Source organism: Cydia splendana, chromosome 17 (genome assembly GCF_910591565.1).
Source record: "Cydia splendana chromosome 17, ilCydSple1.2, whole genome shotgun sequence".
Classification (NCBI taxonomy): domain Eukaryota; kingdom Metazoa; phylum Arthropoda; class Insecta; order Lepidoptera; family Tortricidae; genus Cydia; species Cydia splendana.
Genome location: NC_085976.1, coordinates 6,923,887 through 6,931,857, shown reverse-complemented (window position 1 = coordinate 6,931,857; position 7,971 = coordinate 6,923,887).

The following is a 7,971-nucleotide window of genomic DNA, read 5'->3' as shown; positions in this document are numbered from 1 at the left end:
AAGTGGGGCTCCCATACAGCAAACTTATTTTTTTTGCCGGTTTTTGCGTAATGTTACGGAACCTTTCGTGCGCGAGTCCGACTCGCATTTGGCCGGTTTTATTTAGAATTATAGCTACCTATTTCTCCCCGTTCACTAACGGTATTTCTCCAGTATAATGTTACAGGAACTAGTCTCCTAGGAAAAACACAAGAACAAAATATGCACGAGTTTTTTCATTAGCAGCGCTTCATTTAATTAAAACTGCATCAAATAGAGCTTACATATCAATGGAATAATGTATTTCTACATTCCGTTAAGTCACCAACAAAACACTAATATACAAGTATTTTTACGGAAGAGCGCTCTTTATGTTTATAAAATCTGATTTCGATTTGACAATGATGATTTTAGTTTGTGCCTATAATCAACTGATATGGATCCCATTGCCGGCATAGGAGACCAGGCGGCTTAGCACGGTCGCGTTTTTATCCCTTGTCACCATGCCTGTCACGTTCTAACAAGTATGTAAGTGCGAAAGGGACGCGCATAGTGATAGTCGATAAAAATGGAACCGTGCTGAGCCCGCTGGGTTCTGGTTACAGTCATCATGCCAGATTATTCATCTTCTATCCAGATTGGGGACTTCACACACACTTTTGGATGTTTTTGCACGTGCATGTGTATTTTGTGTATAGGTTTCCACACAATCTTCCTTCAATAAAAAGCGGCTAGTCGCTTTCGTTTTTTTATTGGGAGGGATTTATGAGAAATTTCCTACATTCTCAGTGCCCAATTTCTGTCCTAAAAAGATAAAAAGTGTAAAATGAAGAAATTAATCGGGACATAAATAAACAGCGTCCATGATACTTTATAAAAAATAAGAAAATTATGAACAGCTGATAAAGATCCAAGTTTACATTTTCCCGTGTTAGCGTCTAAGCTAAAAAATAAATTCTGAATCACGGAGCCAAAACCTTTGGAGGAGGCACTAAATTTTATTTAACAGCGGGCTTAAAGGAATTCAGAGAGGCGGCGACTTGTTTAGCCAAGATAAAGGAGGAACGGTGCAAGACACTAGCGTGCAGCGGAAAAATAGTTAATGCAGTTTCGTGGATCATTTGTTTTATAATGGTATTTTCTTCCGTCGGCCAGGTTACAATATGATTATAAAGAGTTAGATAAAAAATATAGTTTATCCATTTTACTACTATGCTTAGTTGATAGAAGCGGGGTGTCATTCTGAATCCCTACCAACGTTTATCCTAAAGTCACTTGCCCTAACAGGTTTGTCCTAATGGGCACATGCCCTAACGATTATTTTCCATAATGTAAGGTTCTGAAAAATGGTTAGGTTTTAGAACTTTCTGCCACAAAAGTGGGTTAGGTTAGGGTTAGAACTGCGACCCTCGCAAATAATAAAATATGCTTACTAACATTAGGATAAGTAATCAATAATTAGGGTAACCAAAATTAGGGTTTTTAGTGTTAGGACAAGTGATCATTATGACAAACAATATTAGGGAATGCAAAGATAGGAGAAAAGACTTTAGGGAGTCAGATATAGATCCATAGAAGCGGTTGCGACATCGTCAGTCTGTATATTCTGTATAATTATGTTTATCATACACATACAGAATAGATAGAACACAGGAGATTGCTGCAACAAGATTAACATTAATTGGTATACAAAATAATAATATAATATTTCCTTGCTTATTTATCGTAAATTATCCTATTTTGTCGTGTACTTAGGTATGATGTAATATATGCTTAACTATACTTCATTATACACCACATTTGATGTCATATTGTGGCAATAAATAAACTAAATATATAATTGGGGACAATCTTACACAGTCCAACCCAGCCCCAACCAAACAGCCCCAGGATTGGAACCCAGGACCTTCTGCTACGTATGCCAATAAACTAGCAAAAACTGGCACTAATGGTTTAGCCCATCTCCCATACCTTGCACCAACCTTAAGTTGGAACAACACCATTGTATAAAGTCGTAAATTAATTTCACGTTCATCCGACGGGCCGGCTGTGTAATGAGCAAGCCGTTTGCACATATTTCCAGAAAAGAACACGAACAGGAACCTCTCAAAATCCAAGAGAATCTCCTTAATCCGTTCTACAGGCCCTAGCTCATTTACAAAGCGAGAGATAAGCATCAGATCAGAGTTTTCCTCCCTTTTTTGTCTAATCGAAGGAATTCAATTTAGCTGTCATGTCTTGACTACTTATTCGAAGATGTTTGGATTATGATAGCTAAATCCTATTTGTGTTTTATCATTGATTTCTCACCTCGTTAATCGTAGTTCTATTTGTTAGGTGCACTGATTCCCCTTTTTGAAATTCACATATATTTTTTTAATATTCATACTGTGTTATCATCACGTGTATGTTTATTCTCTCTAAAGATACTTTTTATTTGGTGTTATGTTGGCATTATTTACTACAATAATAGCAGCAGAGCGGTATGTGTACTGCAAATAAACGAGAGGTTGTTGTTTTAACCCACATAATGAATTGCTCAGAATTTATGTACGAAATATCATTACCAGTTGGATCTAAGTGACTAAAATTATTATAGTGAACCTGCAAAGATCTCTTAAGAATTTCAAAGGTAAAATGTAATTATGGTGTGCTTAGATTTTAATCTGCTTTAGGCTAACATAGATACAATTTAATTTAACATACATACAAACAATTTGTGTAAATATGCCCGTGCTAGACAGATTGAGGTAGGTCCAATTTTTTCGTACCGAAATCCGTATTGGAATTAAAAATCAATCAATAATTTTTTTTCAAAGTGTTTCTTATTTCGTTTCATTTCCAAACCGCACTAAAACCTCAATTAGAATGAAATTACAAAGTCACTCAGGTACGTTTTATAGCACCCTCCCTGGGGCAATTAAAATGACGGCCATTTGCTCCAACTCGCCCATTAAATTCCGAACAAAAAAGGTTTAAGCTTCAATTATTACCCATTCGCGATCTGTCTTACACGACCGGGCGAAAGGGGCCAGACGACAAAAAGACCCCGTAATGGTCCCACGCACTACCTAACGTCGCGGGCTATTTAGGGTTGGCACAATGGAGGGTCGTAATCGACGCTTAAAAGCACTAGTGACGTCACGGAATCACCACTGACCTTTCACCGAACAATTTTGATACCCGATGTTTGTCGCACTCATTAAAACGCTTTCCGAAAGATTAAATTATTCGTAGCATCCGTAAACGAAAAATAAATTTATTTTGTTTCGCATAATAGATTTATGAGTCAAGCATACTGTTTTAAATGCGAATTGGTGTAATTTTGAATTTGAACAGAATTAAATTATTGGTTACAAATGGTAATGAGATTATTTTATTATTTGTAGAATTATATTAATATGCATATATTAATTTAGTACTTATTTACATAATACTTCAATATGACGTATCGTAATTTGAAATGCAGCTACAATAAAATTGACAAAATTTGAGGCGTTCACATTTTCCACAGCCGCGAAAACGGCGCGAGCACGCGAGAAGTGAGATAAAATGTAGACATTTCGCGGCAGCGATGACATCCTAGTACCTTTTCAGGAAATTCCCTCTCAAAAGTGGAGAATTCGAGACCAAGACGAAAGCACTCGTCGGCCCGCTAATGGCATCGCTTTAAAAGGAAACGAAAATAATAAATTATTGACATCAGTCTTTTTCCTCACGCTTGAAAAATTATTTATTTTATCTCGAGCCTTTTGGCTTTCATCGTCGTCCGGAAATCTTACTGCAGGCGGTATTAAGCATGAATTATTTACTTTGTAAACACTGAATATGATTTTGTTCCGCAAATGCAAATTGTCTTGTTACCGAAATATTGACACCCTTTGAATGCTTTAATGTTCTAACATTAACAGGTTCTCAAGTGCTCTCCAGTGTTAGATTATAAGAAGAATTTTGAGTGAAATATTAGGGCTTAAATGTCTGAAGAAGGGGAGTTGAAGGCTTAAAAGCATTTAAATGGCTTGTTTTATTATACAGATTCAAGTTAAACGAAAATAAATTGTATAATTTAACAGACACGTTTTAGTTGAATTCCGGCATTTTGTTTGTACGTTGGCTCAGTTATCAAAACAATTATGTAAGTTACTTTGAATTTGTTACAAAACTAACTATTATATAGGTCACACAAACCACTGCAACTTACAAACTAAAACCGAAACCGACTTAGTCCCTACTAAGTTAGAAACTGTACTTAAAACTGTTCAGTTGAACTAATTGTACAAACAATGCGGTATTCGTGTGGTCCTAACGATCGTTGCAGGTGGGGCCGAGACGGTACGAGCGTAGATTGTGTATACACGACACATTCACAACAAAGGAGGCATCGTTGGTGCTCACAACGAGAAGTGCCGGGCCCATTACGCAGCCTTGAGGCACTCCAAGCTCTAATGAACGAACGGTAGCACAACGCTAACGTGCACGGCTCTCGATGTTATTAACTTGCAACATGTAAGCAACGTTTATAATCTTGTTACGTCACAAATAGAGCATGTATAATGGGCTTCGCCAGAAAGGTTACCCACCAACGCACTTAGCTAACATAAGCTTTTTTAAAATTTATTAAATTGATGCATTTATGTTTTTCATTAATGTAAGTTGGCAAGGCCTATTTCATATTTACGTTGTTATCATATTCTTTATACTCAAGCTCATCTGGCATATTCTGCCCACGTATAGATTATATAGTCTTTATTTCAAATGAGTCTTCAAATGTTTTAAAATAATCACAAGTTAAGAATTCGTTTTTTTATGTCTGTAGACAGGATGACAATAAAAAGTTGTAGGGTTGGTGCCAAGTAGCGATTGGTAGGAGTGGCGCGCAATAATCGAGCCTTGGCAACTTTCCGAACGAAATATTACTCTGAGACACTTCGCTCCGCTCTGAGCATTTGTTTTAAAATTCCAACTGCGAGAGCCTGCGGTCTTTAATGCAGTTTTAGATATGAAATGAAATAAAACTACAATTGCGCAGTGAAATGAGATAAACAAACTAAAATAGACTCGTATTATTTTTATTTAAATTAAAATGAGCTATTTAAACGATGATAAAAAGATTCAAGTGCCAGGCAATGTTGAATTGTTATTGCATGGTGGTTCTTTATGAGAAACGACAATGTTATTACAGCAAAATGACAGGTTGTGTCATATGATGGTCAGATGGAAAATACTGTATCAAGAATACTGGCAGCCGGTCGTGGACTTAAATTCTCTGTATTGTACAAAAATCTTTTAATATTCTCTATACATAGTTCTACAAAATTATTAGTTTTTGTCACTACGATTTGGATTGGAGGAGCATAAGGAAAACTCGTATGTGTCAAATTTAGGCACTACATGGTCACGAAACCGAACATCCGGGTTCCATAAGTATGCAATCACCGTAATATCGGACAAAGGCAATAAGAGTAAATACATAGGTATATTATATACTAAAGAGGGCGAGAAATTAGGGATTGCCTGACAAGTTACATTCAAAGGGTGTTTCTATGATTATCCGTTCGGTACTGTGTTATGAAAAGTCGTACAAAATTATTTGATGAAGTAAAACTAGTGAGTTATTGTGAAATTTGTAGTCACTACTTAAATCCTAATATTTAACGCAGACCTGGACAATCTTCACGTAGCGGAAAATAATAATTTACGTGTAGGTGAAGGGTGAAGTTGAATGAGGTACATCTTGTTTACATACCAAACTTATTATGTAAAAATCGCCATCTATGATACGATTTGGCCCTAATACGGATTATGTAACTGTGAATCGAAGCGATAAACTATCAATTTTGGATTCCATTATATCCCACTAGTCCATTATAGCCGCCAAAGGGACTAATCGTCCCTAGGCCAAATGGACTAATTGTCCCTAGATTAAGAGAAGATGGCTCAATGCACAAGACGTTTGAAATGCCTAGTGACGCATTAACACTATAAGCATTCAACGTAAGCATAATAAAGCATTTTATTTATTTAGAAACTAAAGTACAGTTTTATATGTACAACTCATAAATTGTATAGAATAAAATAAAATAGAAATAATTTATTCGTAAACACAAACAAAGAAGAGAGAATTATACAACAATAGAAAAACATAGTAAATAAAGGTGCCATGCCATGTAAAAGGTATGTCTATGTATTTTGATGAAAAATGAACTGTGATCTACTCTGGCCAATATCCAATATGTTAGGTACTAATGACACCAGTTGACATTTCGTCCTTCACAGTGAATGTTGTTGTTATAAGGGTAACATTCCATTTCTGACCGCAGCTGCACTACTAGTACGAACGCGTCGGTGTGATTGTCAATTTCTATAGTAAAATGAATGGTAGTGCTGCTGTCGTTGGAAATGGACTGTCACCTTAATGGTGACACGTCACTATCGACATAAAATGATGGTTAAGATTCCGTACCTAACTAGCCGTTGTCATTAACTTTTTTTCTCTACTCGTATCTGATATACAAGCCAGGCAAGTAAATAAATAAAACCTTTTAAACAAATTAAACAATCACGCTAAGGGCGTTCCTACAAAGTTGCAGATAGCATCTTGTTCGCGAATGAACCGCATTTAGGAAAGCTAAAATGTTTCACATGTGGAAGGTAAGCTCTCGAGTTAATATTCATACAGTCCGGAGTTCCGTTTGTCTTCCTCAACGAGGTAGAATTCGGCACATGCATAGATCAGATACACAACTCACCAAGAATAATATTTGCACCGTGTTACGTAATATTTGCACTATTTATTATTCTTGTTTTAGCAAATATTTTCCGAGTTTTCCATTTATACCAGATGAAACGTCAATTTATCTAACTCTATCTTTGTATGTTTAATTGATACATTTCTATCTGTTATTCAATGCGAATATTTATAAAGAGCCATATAGAGGGCTAATTGTAATATGAACATTTTGAAGTGCATATTGTAAAGTAGGTAGGTATTGATATTTATCTAACTACCTGTATAATTGTACAGTTAAGGTTTTATCTATCGACACGGACATAGTGCCAAAAATATATACCGGGTGTGGCCTGTAACATGAGCAAAAAATTTAACTGTAGGCTGTACTCCTCATACTGACCAACATTTGTTCAGCAACTTTTAAAAATAACTTGTGGTTTGATTTTTAATACACTGTATACACGGCCTTATTGCTCATACATTAAGGTAATGTGTATTTTGGCACTTTGTATGTGTCGATAAAATATTTAATAGGTACCTTCACTGTACAGTCGACGTCAAAGATATGTTTACACTTTTGCACCTTACCCCTTTGTAATAAGGCGATAAATGTAAACATATCTTTGACGTCGACTGTACATGTCAACAAAGGCATTTTCTGATTAGATCGTGAATGGTAATAATAATAATGATACAGAAATTTGCTCCTTGAAATTAAGTATCAATTAAACTATAATTTAATCTGCATTTTGTTTACCTATCATCATCATCATCATATCAGCCAGACGACGTCCACTGCTGGACATAGGCCTCCCCCAAAGAGTGCCACAATGACTGGTCTTGCGCCACCCGCATCCAGCGGACTCCTGCGACCCAGGTCGTCAGTCCACCTTGTGGGGAGTCTACCCACGCTGCGCCTTCCGGTACGTGGTCGCCACTCGAGAACCTTTCCGGCCCAACGGCCATCGGTTCTACGGGCAATGTTTACCTATAAGAAGGTATAATTGTTATTAATAGGTCAGTCAAGTCAGTCAGTAGGTCAAATCTCATTATACCAGCTACTTAAAAGCTATTTAATAGAGTCCATCAAATCTAATTCTGCACCGACAGTAAACGTTATGTTTTGATAGGAATTTGTCGTATTTATAATAGCAGGAATAATTAATTTTTAATGTAGTAGGGCTGCACGCTGTAATTGTAGAAACATCAACACGAGGTATTTACTCAATTAAGTTTGATCCTGACTCGCGAACAACATTTGA